We start from the raw sequence: 23,275 nt of genomic DNA, 5'->3' as shown, positions 1-23,275 counted from the left end.
GGAGTAGAACCCTACGGGGGGCCAGTATACATTTTTTTATGAATGCACTCACTAACTGTAAGTCGCTCTGGATAAGAGCGTCTGCTAAATGACCAAAAATAAAAATAAAATACCCGATGTGGTCGTCTGCAATAGACAATCCGTGACAAGGATTAACGCTGCAATAGACAATCCGTGACAAGGATTAACGAGTTATGCATTCCGAGATGCCGTTCTGCACACCACTGTTATAATAATAATAATAATAATATGCCATTTAGCAGACGCTTTTATCCAAAGCGACTTACAGTCATGCGTGCATACATTTTTTTTTTGTATATGGGTGGTCCCGGGGTTCGACCCCACTACCTTGGCGTTACAAGCGCCGTGCTCTACCAGCTGAGCTACAGAGGACCTGTTGTACTGCGCCGTTATTTGTCTGTTTGTGGCGCGCCTGTTTGCAGGATTCTTGCCATTCTCCTTCGACCTCTCTCATCAATGAGCTGTTTTCGCCTACAGGACTGCCGCTGACTGGATGTTTTTTATTTGTTGCACCATTCTCAGTAAACCCTCGACACTGTCATTCGTGAAAAGCCCAGAAGGGAGATACTGGATCCTGTGCGCCTGGCAACAATGATCATACCACGCTCAAAGTCCCTTAAGTGACTTGTTTTGCCCATTCTAATTTTCAATCGAACAGTAACTGAATGCCTCGATGCCTGTCTGTCTGCTTTATATAGCAAGCCACGGCCACTTGACTTACTGCCTGTAGGAGTGATCCATTTTCGTGAATAGGGTGTTGTACCTAATAAACTGTCCAGTTTGTGTAGTTTAGTGTGGGACAGGGTTGAGCTCAATTCGGAATTTCTGAATAAATTCAATTCAACCCATTATTTGAAATTCATATAATTGGCATATACATTACTCTTACTGAATTTCCACGTTGGCGAGGATATTGGAAATTTAATCAAAGCCTATTGGGAGATAACTTGTTTTTAACTAGGACAGAGGAATTTATAACTGAATTTTTTCGACATAACATAGGTACAGCAAATCCCCTTATTGTATGGGACACTTTAAAATGTGCCTTTAGAGGCCATGCAATTCAGTTCTCATCTAAAAAACTAAAGCAATTTAGGTCAAAAGAGTCCATACTAACAAAGGAAATAGAAGGTCTAACAGAACAGGTAGATAGCAATAAAAACTGTAAAATCGAGGCTCAGGATAAGTTAGAGGAAAAACAAAAAGAAATGGAGGAATTTATTCAAGAAGGATCAAATGTAAAAAATGATAAAAATTAAGCAAACTGGATGGAATATTGGAGAAAATGCACCAAATTCTTGTTTAATCTTCAACATAGAAATGAATTTACTGAAATTGGTTACAAATGACAAAGTCAACCATGATTCACCAAATTATATTTTGAAAGAGGAAGCAAGGTACTTTAAGGGTATGTTTTAATTTCAGTCGCCTCCATCTCCACTAACTGAAGCTAATTGTATGGATTTTTGTTCTATTGATATGTTAAATTATCAGCCATACAGAAAGACTAATGTGGAGGAGAAATTACAGAAGGAGGAACTTCTGGATGCAATTAAAGACTTTAAGTCCGGGAAAACTCCAGGGTTGGATGGCATACCAGTTGAGGTATACCAAACCTTTTTTGATATACTCAGAAGACTGGTCATGTTTTAACCATTCCTATGTAAATGGTAGATTATCAGACACTCACGAAGAAGGTCTGATTTCATTATTACTGAAACAGGATAGAAGTGGGAAATATAAAGATCCAAAATTGGAGACCCCTTACACTTCAGTGATGTGATGCAAAAAATCTAGCAAAAAGTATAGCGAATAGAATTAAAAAGGTATTGTCAGACATTATTGATTCTAATTAGACAGGTTTTTTTACATGGACGAAAAATTGGAGATAATATAAGGCAAGTACTGGAAACAATAGAACACTATCTAAAATATGGGGAACCAGGCCTGCTATTCATAGCAGACTTTGAAAAGGCTTTTGATAAAGTACGACTGGAGTTTATATATAAATGCCTAGAGCATTTCAATTTTGGAGAATCTCTTTTAAAAAAGGGTTAAAATCATATATGGTAACATTAGGTGTAAAATAGTAAATAAAGGCTATTTCTCCGAAAGTTTTAAACTGTCAAGAGGAGTAAAACAAGGTTTTCCACTATCGGCATATCTATTTATTATGGCCATCGAAATGTTAGCTATTAAATCAGATCCAACAATAATATCAAGGGATTAGAAATCTAGTGCTTAAAAACAAAGGTGTCATTGTACGCTGATGATTCATGTTTCTTTTAAATCCACAACTTGAATCCCTCCACAGCCTCATAGAGGATCTAGATACATTTTCTAACCTCTCTGGATGTCCTATATTACATATTGGATCACAAAAATGTTTTACCAATAGAATAGTCTGATGGTGATGTGGATATACTCGGTATACATATCCCTAAATAAATAAATGATCTCACTCCAATCACTTTTAATAGAAAGTTAGCAAAAATAGATAAGATCTTCCTAACATTGAAAGGTAAATACCTGTCTATTTGTGGAAAAATCACGTAAAATCAAGTATTTTCCCAGTTTACCTATTTGCTCATGGTCTTGGCTACGCCTAGCGAACAGTTTTTAAATTATATGAGTAAAATATATTACATGTTATTTGGAACGGCAAGCCAGACAAAATTAAACGGGCCGATTTATATAATGAATAAGAATTCGGAAGACAGAAATTATTAAATATTAAAGCATTAGACCTATCACTAAAAGCTTCAGTCATACAAGTTATACTTAAATTCTGAACTGGTTCTATAAAAATTGTGTACGATTGTCTCACCCCATGTTCAAGAATTGCCTTTTTCCCTTTATTCAGATTACAATCTCTCACTTTCAGTTATTTGAAAAGGAAACAATCTCCCAAATATCACTATTTCTAAAACAAGCCATAGAAAGTTGGTTGCATTTTCAATGTAACCCTCCAGAAACGACAGAACAAATAATGCAACAAATATTGTGGTTAAACTCAAATAAACTAATTGATTTAAAAAAATAAAAAAAAAAATGAAAAATGTTTTTAAAAGGTATAATCTTTGTAAATGATATCATAAGAAGGACTGGTGGAGTTATGTCGCTCATGCAGCTAATAAAAACATATGGAAATGTCTGCTTTACCCAAAATTACAACCAAATAATTGCAGCATTACAGCAGAAATGGAAGAGGAAAGTGGAAGGGGGAAAAAGTAAGGAACTTGTCCCTAGGCCCTGCATTAAAGACCATAATTGGTTAAAGAAAATTGTGATTAATAAAAAAATATACTTGTTTCATTTAAGGACCAAAGGATTGACAGCCGTCCCATGAAGATTGCAATATAGTTGGGAAGAGATTTTTGACATACCGATTCCATGGCAAATGGTTTATGAACTGACACGCAAAACGACGCCGGATTTAAAACGTAGAATTGTTCTATTGAAATTATTATACCAAATTCTTGCTACCAATAGAATTCTATTTACATGGGGGATACAATCTACCCAGCTCTGCAGATTTTGCTGCGAAGAGACAGAATCATTAGATCATTTATTTTGGTACTTTCCATTTGTAGCTTGTTTTTGGTCACAGGTGCAGGAATGGCTGAAGTATTGCAATATTTACCTGTTTATTTTCAATTTACAATCTGTAGAAACAATGAGAATAGAAGGGTTCAGAACTTTTGTGAAACATCATTGTACAGTTGAAAAATATATGTGTCACGGATTCTGCCGAGGCTGCTCCTCCTCCTTGCTCGGGCAGGCTTCGGCGTTCGTCGTCCCCGGAGTACTAGCTACTGCCGATCGATGTTTTCGGTGTTTGTCTTGTGTTGTCTAGTTAGTACAGCTGTTGCATATTAGTGTTGATTGTTTAGCATATAAGTTCCCTTGTTTTACGTTTGGGCTTTGTGTGTTATTGTTCATTGTCTTGTTGATGTTCGGCCTAGCTACTACTTCGGATTACGCATATGGTGTTTTTCCCTCCAGTGTTGGAGACGTTTGTTTTGTGCGTAACGCTCATTAAAGTAGTCAACCTGATTCTCTGTGTCCTGCGTCTGACTTCACTCGCCGCGTACACATCACCACTTGACAGAATAACACACCACCATGGAGTCAGCAGGACCAGCGGTACCAACGGAGTCTTTAGAGGAGCGCGTCAGCAGCCAAGACGCCATGATCCGAAGACTCTGCACCACCATGCAGGATGTGATGGACACTTTGAGCCGATGGGAAAGAGGAGGTTTGCCCACACCTCCTCCTACAATACCACCACCATCGGCCAGACCCATCGTTCCATCTCCGGAGTCCAGTGGGATTCGGCTCTCGCTTCCGAGGGCTTATGATGGCACCGCAGCCGGGTGTCAGGGTTTCCTGCTTCAAGTAGAACTCTACCTGGCAACCATTCACCCGGCGCCCTCGGGATACGAGAGCGTTTCCGCCCTCATCTCCTGTCTATCCGGAAAGGCATTGGAGTGGGCCAATGCCGAATGGAGGGGAATAGACGCCGCCACCATCAGTTATGCAGAGTTCTCCCGCCGCTTCAGGGCGGTTTTCGATCATCCCCCAGAGGGGAAAGCGGCGGGGGAGCGTCTGTTCCACCTCCGACAGGGGAAGAGGAGCGCGCAAGATTTCGCCCTGGATTTCCGGACTCTGGCGGCCAATGCAGGATGGAATGAGAGGGCCCTCATCGACCACTATAGGTGCAGCCTACGGGAGGATGTTCGCCGAGAGTTGGCCTGCAGGGACACCAACTTGAGCTTCGATCAGTTGGTGGACATGTCGATCCGTCTGATACCCTGCTGGCTACCCGCGGACGTCCGGAGTTGGGGCCGTCCATTCCATCCCCCAGCACCTCCGATCCGAGCCCTATGGAGCTCGGGGGTGCTGGTGCTGGAGAGAGGAGGAGAGAGACCCGGAGAGAGGCCGTCCCCTGCACCAACTGTACCGTAGAGGACACACTGCGGTTCGGTGCTGGGGTGGGTCTCCTGGGAATCGAGGCAGCAGGTCACGCACTGATGAGTCATTCCAGATGAGTAAGCGCCCAACTCACCCAGAGCTCTCTGTTGTCCACTTGTGTATCCAAGTTGAATTTCCCCAGGTTTCATCTCATTCCCAGCATAAGGCGCTTGTCGATTCAGGCGCAGCTGGGAATTTTATTGATCGCAATTTCTGTTATAAGTTAGGTATTCCCCTCCTACCAGTAGATGCGCCTTTCCCTATCCATGCCCTAGACAGCCGTCCTTTGGGGTCAGGATTGATTAGGGAGGTCACGGCGCCACTTAAGATGAAGACGTAGGGGGGTCATGAGGAAATTATACAGTTGTATCTGATCGACTCTCCTGCGTTTCCCATGGTGCTGGGGCTTCCTTGGTTAATATCTCATGACCCCAACATTTCGTGGCAACAGAGGGCTCTCAGGGAGTGGTCTGATCAGTGTGTCGGGCGGTGTGTAGGTGTTTCCGTAGGGGTGACAACGGTGGAAAGTCCGAACCAAGTGCCTGCACTACACATTCCTCCTGAGTATAATGATTTGGCACTCGCCTTCAGTAAGAAGAGGGCGACTCAATTACCACCGCATAGACAGGGTGATTGTGCGATAGACCTCCAGGCAGGCGCTGCACTTCCGCGTAGTCATGTGTATCCTCTGTCTCAAGAGGAGACGGCGGCTATAGAAACATACATCGCCGAATCTCTGGGACAGGGATACATACGGCCCTCCACTTCTCCTGCGTCCTCAAGTTTCTTTTTTGTGAAGAAGAAGGATGGAGGTTTGCGCCCGTGTATATATTACCATAGTTTCAATCAGATTACTATTAAATACAGTTATCCTCTCCCTCTGATTGCGAGTATGACGGAGTCATTACACGGAGCGCGATTCTTCACAAAATTGGATCTCAGGAGCGCTTACAACTTGGTGCGCTTTAGGGAAGGAGATGAATGGAAAACAGCATTTAGTACCACCTCGGGTCACTATGAGTATCTCGTCATGCCATACGGGTTAATGAATGCTGCTTCAGTCTTCCAATCATTTGTGGACGAGATTTGCATGGGCAGGGTGTAGTGGTGTATATTGACGACATTCTAATATACTCTGCTGCACGAGCCGAGCATGTGGTCCTGGTGCATCGGGTGTTGGGTAGGCTGTTGGAGCATGACTTGTATGTGAAGGCTGAGAAATGCCTGTTTTTCCAGGAGTCCATCTCCTTCCTGGGACATTGGTTGTCCGCGTCAGGGGTGGAGATGGAGATTGACCGCGTTTCAGCCGTGCGTAATTGGCAGACTCCCACCACGGTTAAGGAGGTGCAGCGGTATTTGGGTTTTGCCAATTACTACCGGAGGTTTATCCGGGGTTTTGGACAGGTAGCAGCTCCCATCATCTCCCTGTTAAAGGGGGGCCCGGTGCGTTTGCAGTGGTCGGCCGAGGCGGACAGGGCGTTTTGATATCTGAGGGACCTGTTCACCTCGGTTCCGGTGCTGGCACATCCGGACCCCTCTTTGGCGTTCCAAGTGGAGGTGGACGCGTCAGAGGCGGGTATTGGGGCTGTACTGTCTCAACGCTCGGGCACGCCTCCTAAACTCCGTCCCTGTGCCTTTTACTCTAAGAAGCTCAGCCCGGCGGAACGTAATTACGAAGTGGGGGACAGGGAGCTGCTAGCTGTGGTCCAAGCCCTAAAGGTGTGGAGGCATTGGCTTGAGGGGGCTCAACACCCATTTCTCATTCTGACTGACCATCGTAACCTGGAGTACATCCGGGCAGCTAGGAGACTGAACCCTCGTCAGGCTAGGTGGGCCATGTTTCTGGCCCGGTTTGTTTTTAAGCTCACTTACATCCCAGGGTCCCAGAACGGTAAGGCAGATGCCCTGTCCCGGCGATATGACACAGAGGAGAGGTCCATTGAGCCCACTCCCATACTGCCGGAGTCTTGTCTGGTGGCACCGGTGGTGTGGGAGGTCAATGCGGAAATCGAGCGGGCGTTACGCACCGACCCTACTCCTCCAGAGTGTCCAGTGGGGCGGACGTACGTTCCGCTCGAGATTCGTGATCGTCTCATATATTGGGCTTATACGTCACCCTCCTCTGGACATCCTGGTATTGGCTGGACAGTGCACTGCCTTAGTGAAAAGTACTGGTGGCCAACATTGGCTAAGGACGTGAGGGTTTATGTCTCCTCCTGCTCGGTGTGCGCTCAGTGTAAGGCACCTAGACACCTGCCCAGGTGGAAGTTACAACCCCTACCCGTTCAACAACGGTCGTGGTCTCACCTCTCGGTAGACTTTGTCACGGACCTTCCCCCTTCCCAGGGGAATACCACTATTCTGGTCGTTGTGGATCGGTTCTCTAAGGCCTGTCGTCTCATCCCAATGCCGGGTCTCCCTACTGCCCTACAGACTGCTGAGGCTTTGTTTACCCACGTCTTCCGGCACTACGGGGTACCCGAGGATATAGTGTCTGATCCGGGTCCCCAATTCACCTCTAGAGTCTGGAGGGCGTTCATGGAACGCTTGGGGGTCTCGGTTAGCCTTACCTCGGGTTTCCACCCTGAGAGTAATGGGCAGGTGGAGAGAGTGAACCAGGATGTGGTAGGTTTCTGAGGTCTTATTGCCAGGACCGGCAGGAGGAGTGGTCGGGGTATACCCCCTGGGCAGAGATTGCCCAGAACTCTCTTCGCCATTCCTCTACGAATCTGACCCCTCCAGTGTGTGTTGGGGTATTAGCCGGTTCTGGCACCATGGCATCAGAGCCAGATCGAGGCTCCTGCGGTGGATAAGTGGTTTCGGCGCTCGGAGGAGACATGGAACGCTGCACATGTACATCTGCAGCGGGCTATCCGTAGGCAGAAGGCGGGCGCCGATCTCCACCGCAGTGAGGGTCCAGTGTATGCACCTGTAGATCGAGTCTGGCTCTTCGCCTGCCCTGCCGGAAGCTGGGTCGGCGGTTTGTGGGGCCATTTAAAGTCCTGAGGAGATTGAACAAGGTATGTTACAGGTTACAACTGCCTAATGATTATCACATTAACCCCTCGTTCCATGTGTCTCTCCTCAGGCCGGTGGTAGCTGGCCCACTCCAGGACAGTGAGATACGGGAGACTCCTCCACCCCCACTGGACATCGAGGGGGCTCCTGCGTACTCAGTCCGGTCCATCGTGGATTCGAGACGTCGGATGGGGGGTCTGCAGTATCTCGTGGAGTGGGAGGGGTACGGTCCGGAGGAACGGTGCTGGGTGCCTAGGAGGAACATTTGAGATATCTCCCTCCTGACGGAGTTCCACCGGAGTCATCCCACGCGCCCTGCTCCGCGTCCTCCTGGCCGTCCCCGAGGCCAGGGTCGGCGCACGGCTGGAGCCGCATGTCAAGGGGGGGGGTACTGTCACGGATGCCGCCGAGGCTGCTCCTCCTCCTTGCTCGGGCAGGCTTCGGCGTTCGTCGTCCCCGGAGTACTAGCTACTACCGCTTGATATTTTCGATGTTTGTTTTGTCATGTCAAGTTGTTACACCTGTTTTGTATTCTGTATTGATTATGTCACGTATAATTTCACCTCTTTTATGTTTTGCCTTTGTATGTTATTGTCCGCGTGTCTTGGATGTATGTGTCGGTATTTTGCTCATCGTGTCTATTACGCATATGGTGTTTTCCCCTCCAGTGTTGGAGACCTCTATTTGTGCGTATTTAGTTTGTTAGTAAAGTCGTCTTTACTTATCCTCTGTGTCCTGCGCCTGACTTCACCACCGCATACACATCAGCATTTGACAGTTTCAGTCTTCCAGAGATTTGAGACTGAGACGGAGGTTCACCTTCCAGCAGGACAATGACCCTAAGCACACTGCAGACCTCAATCCAATTGAGAATCTGTGGTATGACTTAAAGATTGCTGTACACCAGCGGAAACCATCCAACTTGAAGGAGCTGGAGCAGTTTTGCCTTGAAGAATGTGCAAAAATCCCAGTGGCTAGATGTGCCAAGCTTATAGAGACATACCCCAAGAGACTTGCAGCTGTAATTGCTGCAAAAGGTGGATCTACAAAGTATTGACTTTGAGGGGGGGAATAGTTATGCACGCTCAAGTTTTCTGTTTTTTTGTCTTATTTGTTGTTTGTATCACAAAAAATATATATATTTTGCATCTTTTTTTTTTTTTATAATATGTTTATTATTTTCCAATAAAAATAAAGTAAAAGAGACAGCAATACAAACAATGACATTCATTGTACTGTTGGATGGGATGGCCAGTTTAGAGGACAAAACAAAAGTTAACTCACACATACACAAAATAAAACAAAATCCTATTAGGTGGTACGTGTATAAGAAGACAGCATATAGTCATTACAAGCAGTGTAGTTCAGCCAAAAATAAATATTGAGTGGAGTACAGCACAGAGTAGCAGCAGATCGTCAGCCCAGTTATGAAGCGGGACTAGACCATTTATCCAGTATCGGCTGCCATATTTTGTAAAACAATGGACTTCTATTGGAGGTGTTGTATCGAATCTTTTCCATATGGATTACATTCCCTAAATCCCGTAACCACATTTCAAAGGTAGGTACAGTCTCCAATTTCCAAAATTGCAATATGAGCCTTTTGGCTAATAGAGTACAAAGAGAGACAGCTTTCCCCTCCTGGTTATTCCCATCAACTGTACCAAACAGAGCGATCAATGGGTCTGGGGCTAGAACTCTATCAAAGGCCTTAGATAAGTAATCAAAAATGAGAGCCCAGTAAGCCTGTAATTTAGGGCATGTCCAGAATAAGTGGGACAACGTCCCCTCCTCCTGCTTGCACCTCTCACACAGTGGTGAGGTGTCCGGGAATATTTTATGCAGTTTTACTTTTGAGTAGTGTAACCTGTGTATCACCTTAAACTGTACAAGGTTGTGTCTGGCATTCACTGAACTGTGGTTTATATTCCTGAGAGCTTCTATCCAGTCCTCATTTGAGATTTCTGAACCAAGTTCTTGTTCCCAAGCCCTTTTAATGGTGTCTGTGGATACCTCTATGTGGGCCTGTAGCACATCATACAGTCTGGAGACCGACCCTTTTGAATGGGGTTTGACAAGGATCAAGCTATCTAATGTAGGACTATTTGGCTTCATGCCATACTGTGGGATGTGTGTCCTTAAGAAATTCCTGATTTGGAGGTATCTGAAAAAAATGTGTTGTTGGCATGTTGAACTTTGCCTGTAGTTGTTGAAATGAAGCTAACTGACCATCTATGTATAGATTACCAATTGTTGTGAGCCCCTTCTCCCTCCACTGTGAAAACACCACATCATCCATTGCAGGGTGGAAAGCATGATTCCGGCTAATCGGGCTGTCTATGTACACAGTGGGTATGTTAAGAAAATCCCTAATCTGTTTCCAGATCCTAAGAGTATGACAAATGACTGGATTGGAGTCATAAGTGGCTTTTTTCACATATGATGGGCTATTAACAAGTGCAGGGAGTGAGGAACGTTGACAGGAGGCCTGCTCAATCAAAAGCCATGAAGGCATATCCTTCCGTCTCATCTCAGGTAAACTTTCCCTCCAGAAAGACACAATGTTCAGATTAGCAGCCCAATAATACAGTTTGAAGTGAGGAAGGCCAAAGCCCCCCTCTATCTTGTACTTGCATAAATGCTTCTTTGCAATTCTGGCTGCCTTGTTATCCCATAAAAATGGAGTTACTATTGAATCCAGTTTCTTAAAATAGCTTTGTGGTATGAAATTGGGTAGACATTGGAAGAGGTAAAGAAACCTGGGTAGGACAACCATTTTAATAGCGTTTATACGACCAACCAAGGAAATAGGCAGAGTTTTCCAGAAATCTATATTTTGTTTAAGCTGATATATTTTCATGTCCCAATTCACTTTCAATAGCTGGTCAAGGTCTCTTGTCACTACAATGCCAAGGCTTGTGAACTTGTCCCTCACTGTTCTAAGCGGGGTAGATTGCAGAAATTGCATATCCACAGGCCGTGATATTGGCATCATCTCACTTTTTTGCCAGTTTATCTTGTAGCCAGAGAAGGAGCCGAATGTGTTTATCAAGTTAAGTAATGGTGGAATAGACGTTTTAGGCTTGGACAAAAACAAAAGAACATCGTCTGCATATAGGGAAATTTTGTGCTGTGTGTCTTTTATTTTAACAGAAGCTATATCGGCACATGCCCGAATGCGCGTAGCAAGGGGTTCCATGGCTATAGCGAAGAGAGCAGGCGAAATAGGGCACCCCTGTCGGCACCCCTTGAACAGGCGGAATGACTGCGACATTTCCTGATTGGTCACCACGGACGCCATTGGGTGTGCATAAATAATTCTTATCCAATTAATAAATTCCTTTCCAAATCCGAAATGCTCCAGAACCGACATCATATACTTCCACTCAATCTGATCAAACGCCTTCTCTGCATCAAGAGCTATTACCACTGCCTCAACTTTATGATCATGATACATTACGTTGAAAAGGCGTCTCAAATTGTAGTATATATGTCGGCCCGGGATAAAACCTGTCTGGTCAGGGTGTATGATGTCGGAAATATATTTTTTCAATCGGTTTGCCAATATCTTTGTCAACACCTTGTTTTCTATGGGGAGTAACGACACGGGGCGATACGACGACATCTCCATGGAATCTCTATCTTTTTTCAAGATCAGGGCTATTGTAGCCTCATACAGTGTTTGCGGGAGTTTGGTATTTTCTTTGGATTGTTGAAACATTCGCAGCATAAGTGGAGATAGACTAGCGCAGTACTTCTTATAGAATTATATTACATATCCATCGGGCCCAGGGGCCTTGCTGTTTGGAAATTGTGCTATCGCTGTGTTAATTTCATCTAAGGTTATCCCTGCATCGAGTGCGGCAGCTGCCCCCCTGTCTAGTTTAGGAAGTTCACAATCAGCGAGAAAGCGTTCCATAGTTTGTGGATCAGTAGCATCGCATTTTGATTGGTATAGCTCTGAGTAAAACTGTGCAAAGCATTTATTAATGTCCTGCGGATCTGTTACTATTTTACCCTTCTTGTCTTTTATTTTGTGAATAGCTCTAGATGCTTGTACATGCCTTAGCTGTCTTGCTAATAATTTATGTGGTTTGTCCCCCAGTTCAAAATAACTTTGTTGCGTTCTAGCAAGTAAAGAGCCCACCCGTTTCGAAAGGATGGTATTGTATTCATACTTTAACTTTGTGATCTTCTCAAGGACTGTATACGAGGAATTTGTCCTAAAAACGTTCTCCTGTTCCCCTAACTCTCTTTCAATTTCTCTCAGCCTAGTATTGGCACGTTTCTTCCTCTCTGATGTATAAGAAATAATGTAACCTCTAATCACAGCCTTTAGAGATTCCCAAAGGGTGGAGTCGTCAACATCCCCCGTGTCGTTAGTACTGAGGAAAAAGGCAATCTGCTCCTCCAAATACTGACAAAAAGCCTCATCTTTCAACAGGTATGCGTCTAAGCGCCACGGTCGCCGACCTGTCGACATATTGTCGAGTTTCAGCACCATGGACAGAGGAGAGTGGTCCGTAATTAGAATGGGGTGATAGGTAACCCGACTCAGCTGCTGAGATTAGTTTGGAGTCCAACAAGAAATAGTCAATTCTGGAATATGATTTATGAACTGATGAGAAGAAAGAATAATCCCTGTCTGTTGGGTGCGTCAGTCTCCAAATATCGACAATGTTAAGGTTTGTCATCAATGTATTTAGACAGACACTGGCATTTGATTGTTGAAGTGACCTTGATAGCTGTTTATCTAAAAGAGGGTCTAACGTACAGTTAAAGTCACCTCCAACAATAACACTTGTATCCGAGATATTTGGTATGGCCTTAAATACCCTTTGAAAAAATAATGGATCATCGAAGTTGGGTCCATATAAATTGACCAAGGTTATTGGTTTTGAATTCAGTGTACCAGCCACAATAATATACCGACCATTAGGATCTGAAATCGAGGTTGAGTAAACAAAAGGAATGTTTTTCCTTATCAGGATTGCTACCCCTCTCGCTTTTGCATCAAAGTTAGACTGGTATATCTGACCGATCCAGCCGACTCGTAGCTTGGCCTGCGCGGGGCGTTTAATATGAGTTTCTTGAAGAAGCACTATGTCAGCACCCAGTGATTTAAGATGAGAAAAAACCTTAGCTCGTTTCACGACATGCCCTAATCCATTACAGTTCCAGCTGACTATCTTTATTCCACCTGGTCTACTCTGTGCTCGGTCACTATGTGGCATTTCTTATTTTAAAGCAAATTGCTGCTGTCATACAAAACCCAGAAGAAAAACGTCCCGCCGTGCGGAGCTTGTCATGCCACCTGTACTAATAAACGTGAACATAAAACACAGACCCCAACCCCCCTCCCGTCCCTTTACTGAGTGACTTCCCCAAACGAAGCACTCCTTGGCTAACACACAAACGTTAGGGTGTCTAGACATAAAGCTTGAACTAACTCGTCGTCTATAGATGCTCCGCATATAAACTAATATTAAATAACACTTAACTTAACTCTCATGTTAGGGGGTGAGTGGCGCTAAAACATGACATGCCAAACAATGCTATATTAGCCACAACATCTCACCTATCCTATAAGTCCCAATTTCTGATCTTCTGATCGAAAAGACATAGGCCGGAAATTCAATTCACACACATTCCTGGCCTGTATTTGGCCATTTAGCCTGCTGGCACAGCCGTTCTGTATCCTCAGCCGGGGAGCTTGCTTGTCAAGAACAGATCTGCCTCTTTTGCGTTGTCAAACGTACGTGTTGATCCCTCGACTGTCACCTTAAACCGGGCTGGGAAGAGGAATCCATATCGGATGTTGGCCGCCCTGCATTTGTTGCGTACCTCATCATACTCTTTCCGTTGGTTCCTCACCTCCAAGGTAAGATCTGGGTATAAAGACACCCTGGCTCCGTTGTAGTTAAGGGGGAACTTTTGACTAGCCAGCTTGAGGATGAGATCCCTGGTGTGGGGATAGTGCAGCCTTACAATGAATGGCCTTGGTGGCCCGCCCTTGGCCGGCTTCGTTGCCTGTGCTCTGTGTGCGCGGTCGATCAGGATGGCCGTTTTGAAGTGTTCACTCCCCAGCAATGCCGGTATCAGCTCCGAGACAAATTCAGTGGGTTTCCCTTTCTCCGTGTCCTCCTGGATCCCACATATTCGGATGTTCTGGCGTCTTGAATGCGACTTCGAGCATTTCCAGTCGGGCCTTCAGGGTTTTGTTGTCATTTTTGAACGTTGCGCACTGTTTCTCTATGTCCTGTAGCCTGGCCTCGTGATCGATTGTCGTCTGCTCAACCTCGTGCACCCTTCCCTTAGTTGCCTTCACAGTTTCGGCCAAAGTCCCAATACTCTTTGAGATATCAGCCAACCTTGTGTCCACCTTCTTGCTTAGTGCGTTTATGGCAGCCAGTATGTCACTTTGAGTAGGATCTGTGGGGAACTCTTGGAAGCTAGCCTCTTCAGCTAGCTCCTCGTGGGTTGGCGACGTTGAAATTGGTTCGTTGTCTATCTCATTCCAATTATCTTGTTTAGCGCCCCCTTTTTTGTTGCCTTTTCCCTTTGTCATATTTGTTTGAAGTTATAGGTTGTGAGAGGTTAAGATAAATATTAATTTGTTTCAAAATTGAGCGGAGCTCTAGCAATGCACGTCTACTCCATAGCACGCTCTCTAGCGCCCCCCATATTTTGCATCTTTAAAGTCATAGAAATGTTGTGTAAATCAAATTATTCAAATCCCCCAAAAATCTATTTGAATTCCAGGCTGTAAGGCAACAAAATAGGAAAAATGCCAAGGGGGGTGAATACTTTCGCAAGCCACTGTATACAAAAAAACTATGCACGCACGCACACACACATAATATGCACGCAAGCACACACACACATGCAGGCACGCACATACACACACACACACAATCCATATTTCCCCCTCTCCCTCCTTCGTGATCCTTTTTTTTTTCAGAGGGGGGTTACAGGCACAAAAACAAGCAAATAAATGCATACAAAAATAACCCAGACCCATTAATTTTATCTGGGATCGTTTACCTTATAAATGTTGAAACCGCACTGTGAATTTTATCCAAATAGCCAGAAGGGGGAGTCATGGGAAGAATTCAACTACAGAAATTCAGCCGTGGCAATATATTCATTTTGACAATAGATATTCTGCCGGTAAAGGCAACTTGGATATTATTCCATCTACTGAGGTCAGATTGAATTGATTTAAGCGTTCTGTTAAAGTTTCTGGCAATGGTTTTATCAAAAGAAGGAAATATATCTATTGCCAAATATTTAAAATGGAAAATGAGGGATTCCATAAGTAGAGATGGAGTCCTCCATGGGGGCATTGAGAGGCAGTAGAGCGGATTTGTGACCGACGGGCTCAAATCGGCTTATGTAGCAACATTTTAAATTGTGTTTTTTACATTGGATAAAAGTAGAGACTGAGAGCTAGAACATGGTACAGTTGAGGAACAATGGGAAAGTAATTATAATTTGAAAGTTGATCAACTTTTTAACCTCACTTTTGAGAAAATGACCTTTGAATGTTTTGGTACTACTACTGGAGAGCCCTTCTATGTCAACACCCATACAGCATCGTTCACACCCTCTTAAGCTTTAGCCCCACCCATCTCTTTAAGGGTTGATCCGACCATTCTGTCCTAACAATAGCAGTCAAGCACCCAAGCTAATTGGCTCAGTTCTAGGCCCTCTCCTATTCTCCCTATACACCAAGTCACTTGGCTCTGTCATATCCTCACATGGCCTCTCCTATCATTGCTACGCTGACGATACACAACTAATCTTCTCCTTTCCCCCTTCTGATAACCAGGTGGCGAATCGCATCTCTGCATGTCTGGCAGACATATCAGTATGGATGACGGATCACCACCTCAAGCTGAACCCTGGCAAGACGGAGCTGCTCTTCCTCCCGGGGAAGGACTGCCCGTTCCATGATCTCGCCGGTTGACAACTCCGTTGTGTCCTCCTCCCAGAGTGCGAAGAGCCTTGGCGTGACCCTGGACAACACCCTGTCGTTCTCCGCTAACATCAAGGCGGTGACCCGATCCTGCAGGTTCATGCTCTACAACATTCGGAGAGTACGACCCTGCCTTACACAGGAAGCGGCACAGGTCCTAATCCAGGCACTTGTCATCTCCCTTCTGGATTACTGCAACTCGCTGTTGGCTGGCCTCCCTGCCTGTGCCATTAAACCCCCTACAACTCATCCAGAATGCCGCAGCCCGTCTGGTGTTCAACCTTCCCAAGTTCTCTCACGTCACCCCCTCCTCCGCACACTCCACTGGCTTCCAGTTGAAGCTCGCATCCGTTACAAGACCATGGTGCTTGCCTATGGAGCAGTGAGGGGAACGGCACCTCCGTACCTTCGGGCTCTGATCAGTCCCTACACCCAAACGAGGGCATTGCGTTCATCCACCTCTGGCCTGCTGGCTCCCTTTCCTCTGCGGAAGCATAGTTCCCGCTCAGCCCAGTCAAAACTGTTCGCTGCTCTGGCACCCCAATGGTGGAACAAGCTCTCTCACGACGCCAGGACAGCGGAGTCACTCACCACCTTCCGGAGACATTTGAAACCCCACCTCTTTAAGGAATACCTGGGATAGGATAAAGTAATCCTTCTACCCCCAAAAAAAAAAGTGTAAAGTGGTTTTCCAACTGGCTATAGGGTGAATGCACCAATTTGTAAGTCGCTCTGGATAAGAGCGTCTGCTAAATGACGTAAATGTGCCCTTGAGCAAGGCACTTAACCCTAATTGCTCCTGTAAGTCGCTCTGGATAAGAGCGTCTGCTAAATGACTAAAATGTAAATGTAAATGTAACGTTGGCTAGCTTGCTAGCTACTTCCAGACACAAATGAGAAAACAGCTCACTGACCATTTTACTCGCCCTAGCACAGCTGGTTAGGGTGTTTTTATGTTATCCAGGGTGTTGGTGACGGCAACTGTGCTTCTGGCAAAAATGTACGCTTTTATGCCAACGTTTACTGACACCGGCCATATTCAACGGGTGTTGAGCATTCGTAAATTCGTCAGTTATTCTGCGCTCTGGCACACACAGACGAGAGTGCTGTGAAATCAGAGTAGATAGCCAGAGCGAATTAACCAGCTACGTCTATCAACAGTTTCTCAGTGACATCATTAACATTCTATTGAAATGATTACTTGCATAGTGGAGTCTTTTATTAAGACATGTAGCTAGCTAGCTAGTTAAACAATGAACCATGATCCCAACTCATGATGTTGCTACCCTGCATGAATCTGCAGGTAACTAACCAACCAGGTTCAATGTTACTTGCATAGTGGAGTCTTTTGTTAAGACATGTAGCTAGCTAGCTAGCTAAACAATGAACCATAATCCCAACTCATGACGTTACTACCCTGCATGAATCATCAGGTAGCTAACCAACCAGGTTCAATGTTAGCTAGCTAACATTAGGCTATAACTAGCAAAGCAAATGGCTCTGAGATACGAATAATATTACTACACAGATCATACACGTAACGTTAGCCAGTGAGCCAGCCAGCTAACGTTAGCTAGCTAGCTAACAGTACACTTTAACTTGAAATGAAAACATCTTTCTGACAAAATTAGAAATGTGTAATATATGAAAATGTAGCTAGCTAGACTATCTTACCTTTATACATGGACTGACGCTTCTCACTCAAACTGTAGTTTTTTCTCCATCTCCTTAGCTATCATACTCTAATTGCACTGATTTCAAAACTCAGTCCTCAAGAAAGTGGAGAGCAATACTTATGCAGTTCTACTACACAATATATATTTTTAAAAGCTGCGTTAGACAGGATTACCTACACATACTGACTAGCTCAAATAGACAGAAGAGTACAACATGGCAGACCAATCCGAACTCATATCTCGGCATTTCCAGCCCACTCATTATCTCAGCCAATCATGGCTAGCGGGAAGGTTGCTGTCTTTTTCTGTGGCTAAACCAACTAGGCTCGTAATTTAACCTATTTTATTCATATTTACAGATGGCATACAAGTTTGTTATTAAGGCACATGAAAGTTCACATGTTCCAGAAGGTATTTCTGCCCAAAAAATGCATTTTGATTTTAAAAATAAGTTTTACGTTCAAATGGCTCTCCTGTGAAGTAGTGATGCGCGACATACACCTAGCTTCCTGAAACGGTCACATTTTGTCAGATACATTTCATAATTTGAGATTGAGGTGAAGTTATCTATGATCTTCAATGCGTTTGTGAGCGATTGTGATACATTGTCTAGATATGGTAAAATATCGTCTGCGGATAATGAGATAAAGTGATCACTAGATTTACTTTTTTTTTTGTTGTTGACATTTTATTCATTTAGCAGACGCTCTGATCCAGAGCAATTTACAATTAGTGAGTGCATACATTTTTCACACTGGAGGGAAATTGGTGTAATTTCCTTCAATTGATTAATTGCCTGGTCCAGAGGTTCCGTTGATAATAAAAAAGGACAAAAATTGGATCACCTTGTCTGCAGCTTCTAGTGATTCTGAACGGAGCAGAGCAGATGTTCCCTGTTATAACTATGGCTGAGGGATTGGCATATGGTATTTTAATCATATTAATGAAATTGGAGCCAATTTCCCATATGTTCCAAAACAGACCAGAGATATGACCATTCTAGTCTATCAAAAGCTTTTTTTCTGAATCGTGAGATAATACAGACCAAGGAACTGTTGTTTCTGATGAAGCATCTAAGACGTGTAATAGTCGACGGAGGTTATCCGAGGATAAACGCTTTGTAACAAACCCGCTTTGGTCCACGTGGATCAATTTGGGTAAGTAAGTCTTGAGCCGGGACGACGACATTTTGGAAAACAGTTTAATGTCTGTGTTTATAAAATATAGTGGGTAATAGTGAGAATACTGGGTGGCATCCTTACCTTTCTTTAAATAAAAGTTAAATTAGTGCTGTATTCACATCTCCCGAATGAACCTTTTGTGAACGGCTGTATTAATCATTTCAAGCAATAATGGACCTAACTGATTCCAAAATGTTAAATAGACCTCAGGGGGAATACCGTCCCATCCAGGTGATTTGCCTTTATTCATGCTATCCAATGCCCTTTTCAGTTAATTGAGAGTGATTTGGGCTCCTAGCGAGGTGGCTTCTGTTGATAGAAGAAGAGTTTTAAATTATTTTAGAAATTACTTAGTCTGGCTTGGTGTGGATTTAAAATCAGAGGTGTACAGTTCTTTATAGAAGCAGGATAATATTTGATTGATTAATGTGGGTTCTGATAGTAATCCCCTGTTTCAGATGCATTATTTTTAATATATCCTTTGGGTTATCCAATTGTATCCGGGGGTCATCGACTGAATTTTTATTAATCATTATGAATTTATTTAGTTCAACTTCAAATTGATCTCAGAATGTAGGATTTTTTATAGTAATGAAACATTGAAATGCCATCTCGTGGCTCTTTTAGGGGATTCTGAAATTTGATGTTGGCAGTAGTAAGCTTGGTGGACAGACAAGCTCATATGTCGTATTTCTCTTGATTAAAGAAAATAGAGGTGTAGATAATAGTATTACATCGATTTGTGAGAACGATTTATGCCTGTTGGAGTAGAAAGTGTACTCTTTGTATGTGCTTGCCAGGCATCAATGAGGTTGTAATCAGAGAGTGTATGCTGGTTGCATGTGGATTTTAATTAGTTTTATTCGATTAGTCCCGCATGTCCAAGATGGCATTAATGTCTGCCCCAATAACCAGACGGGATTCAGTTAATTCTAACAATATGCTGTTCAGATAATCAGAAAACTTAGGATCATATGAATTTGGAGCATACACAATAATAAAGGCAATTTTCTTTCCATTACGGATCCATTTCAGGAAAGTGATTCTGCCTTCTTGGTCTTTGCCTTTAACCAAGATGGTGAGTTTGAGTTTCTTATGTATCATTATGATTCCACCTTTAGTTTTGTTTGGGGCTGATGAAAAAGCAGCCAGTTTGTACACATGGTTCTCTATTCTATGTGTGTCTTGGAGCAGGTGTGTTTCTTGGAGCATTGCCAAATAAATATGGCTTCTTGCTAGGAGATCAAGACAGCTGGAACGTTTAATAGAAATATTAAGGACTTTCATTATTCCAAGAGCAAATAGCCTTGCCATTGTTATTTCAATAAAATAATATTATAATATTATTAATGATGTCATTGTTATCTTTAGTGTGATTGGATGTGATGGATGTGAAACCCACCCATTGGTCATTCCCAAAATGAATTAAATGTATATATGGAGATAGTTTAGTGCCTAAAATAAGGGGTTAAATACATGAATTTTTTTTTTACAATATTTCCAGCTTCACCAGCATAGCAATAAAAACTGTAACATAGAGGCTTAGAATAAATAAATAAATAAAAATAAAATAAATTAGAGGAAAAACGAAAGTAAATGGAGAAACTTATTCAAGAATGATCAAGTGCTCCAAGATGGCGGAGTAGTGCAGTTGTGTTTTTATCGTATGTCTGTAAATGTCTGTAAATAGCCTGTAAATACCCTATTTTTCGTACATATTTCCCTATCAGACTTTTCATCCTTCTACAAGATATACTTTCCTGCAACCCGCCTCACTCAATGTGGAACGGATTCTATTATTGACTTACCTTTATCTAGAATCTAGAATCTCCAGTTGAAACTAGCTAGCCAGCTAACTAGCTACTTGCTATTAGCCACAGCTAGCGGTGTTTCACCCAGAACATTGGATTTTTTTCTGCGGGATTAATTTTAATCACTGGACATTGATCACCGGATATTCGCCAGTCTGCACAGCGCGTTATCGACCCAGAACATATCAGTTTTTCCGCCGGAATCACTGAATCACTGGACCTTTAACTCCGGATTCGTCGCTACCAGCTAGCTACAACAAAACGGACGCTGTGGTCTGGCTAATCATCCTGAGCTAGGCCCATCTCCCGGCTATCTACCTCTCTGTCAACCGGACGGGACCACCTAGTGTTGACACGGAGCCCCGCCGATCCTACACGACTGGTCTGCCGACGAAATCGTCTGATGTGGTTCGACGTTAACCACGAAGATTCCATCCATCTGCTAGCCCTGGCCCGCTAGCACACACTAGCCGTGGCCTCTTAGTCACTAGTACTTCACCACCGGACCTTATGATAACTCAGCTATACAGCTGATATCTGCTGGACTGTTCCTTTTACGACCCCCCCAGCCTAGCTAAACCTGCCAGCTAGCTACAACAAAACGGACGCTGTGGTCTGGCTAATCATCCTGAGCTAGGCCCATCTCCCCGGCTATCTACCTCTCTGTCAACCGGACGGGACCACCTAGTGTTGACACGGAGCCCCGCCGATCCTACACGACTGGTCTGCCGACGAAATCATCTGATGTGGTTACGACGTTAACCACGAAGATTCCATCCATCTGCTAGCCCCGGCCCGCTAGCACACGCTAGCCGTGGCCTCTTACTCACTAGTACTTCACCACCGGACCTTATGATAACTCAGCTATACAGCTGATATCTGCTGGACTGTTCCTTTTACGGTACTACATCCTGTTTATGTTTAGCCTCAGCCCAAACATGGTTAGTTTATTGTTGTTTCGGTTATTTCTAATTGTACTATATCACTGTAGACCCCCCAGCCTAGCTAAACCTGCCTTAGATAGCTCCTTTGCCCCTCCCCCAATACACGCGGAGACCGACTCAATTGATGCCTCCAGCGATGCTATCTCTTTCATTGTTACCCAACGCTTAGGTTTACCTCCACTTTACTCATATCCTTCCATATCCTTGTCTGTACATAATGCCCTGAATCTTTTCTATAACACCCGGAAATCTTCCCCTTTTATTCTATGTACCCAACGCACTAGAAGACCAGTTCTTAAAGCCTTTAGCCGTATCCTTATTCTAGTCCTCCTCTGTTCCTCTGGTGATGTAGAGGCTAACCCAGGCCCTGCAGCCCTCAGTATCACTCCTACTCTCCAGGCGCTATCATTTGATGACTTCTGTAATCGCAAAAGTCTTGGTTTCTTGCACATAAATATCAGAAGTCTACTTCCTAAGTTTGAGTTATTCACTGCGTTAGTACACTCTGCCAACCCTGATGTTCTAGCAGTGTCTGAATCCTGGCTCAGGAAGGCCACCAAAAATTCTGAAATTTCCATCCCCAACTATAACATTTTCCGTCTAGATAGAACTGCCAAAGGGGTGGAGTTGCAATCTACTGTAGAGATAGCCTGCAGAGCTCTATCATACTATCCAGGTCTGTGCCCAAACAGTTTGAGCTTCTACTTCTAAAAATCCACCTTTCCAGAAATAAGTCTCTCACTGTTGCCGCTTGCTACAGACACCCCTCAGCCCCCAGCTGTGCCCTGGACACCATATGTGAATTGATTGCCCCCCATTTATCCTCAGAGTTTGTACTGCTTGGTGACCTAAATTGGGATATGCTTAATACCCCAGCCATCCTACAATCCAAGCTAGATGCCCTCAACCTCACGCAAATTATCAACGAACCTACCAGGTACAACCCTAAATCCGTTAACATGGGTACCCTCATAGATATCATCCTGACTAACATACCCTCTAAATACACCTCAGCTGTCTTCAACCAGGATCTCAGCGATCACTGCCTTATTGCCTGCGTCCGTAACGGGTCCGCGGTCAAACGACCACCCCTCATCACTGTCAAACGCTCCCTAAAACACTTTAGCGAGGAGGCCTTCCTAATTGACCTGGCCCAGGTATCCTGGATGGATATAGATCTCATTCCGTCAGTAGAGGATGCCTGGTTGTTCCTTAAAAGTAATTTCCTCTCAATCTTAAATAAACATGCCCCATTCAAAAAATACAGAACTAAGAACGGATATAGCCCCTGGTTCTCCTCAGACTTGACTGCCCTTGACCAGCACAAAAACATCCTGTGGCGTACAGCATTAGCATCAAATAGCCCCGCGATATGCAACTTTTCAGGGAAGTTAGGAACCAATATACACAAGCAGTCAGGAAAGCAAAGGCTAACTTTTTCAAACAGAAATTTGCATCCTGTAGCACTAACTCCAAAAAGTTTTGGGACACTGTAAAGTCCATGGAGAATAAGAGCACTTCCTCCCAGCTGCCCACTGCACTGAGGCTAGGAAACACTATCACCACCGATAAATCTACAATAATCGAGAATTTCAACAAGCATTTTGCTACAGCTGGCCATGCTTTCCATCTGGCTACCACTAACCCGGCCACCAACTCTGCACCCTCTGCT

Source organism: Coregonus clupeaformis, chromosome 7 (assembly GCF_020615455.1).
Source record: "Coregonus clupeaformis isolate EN_2021a chromosome 7, ASM2061545v1, whole genome shotgun sequence".
In the NCBI taxonomy this organism is placed as follows: domain Eukaryota; kingdom Metazoa; phylum Chordata; class Actinopteri; order Salmoniformes; family Salmonidae; genus Coregonus; species Coregonus clupeaformis.
The sequence above is the reverse complement of the archived record's forward strand: the minus strand, read 5'-3'. Positions refer to the sequence as shown.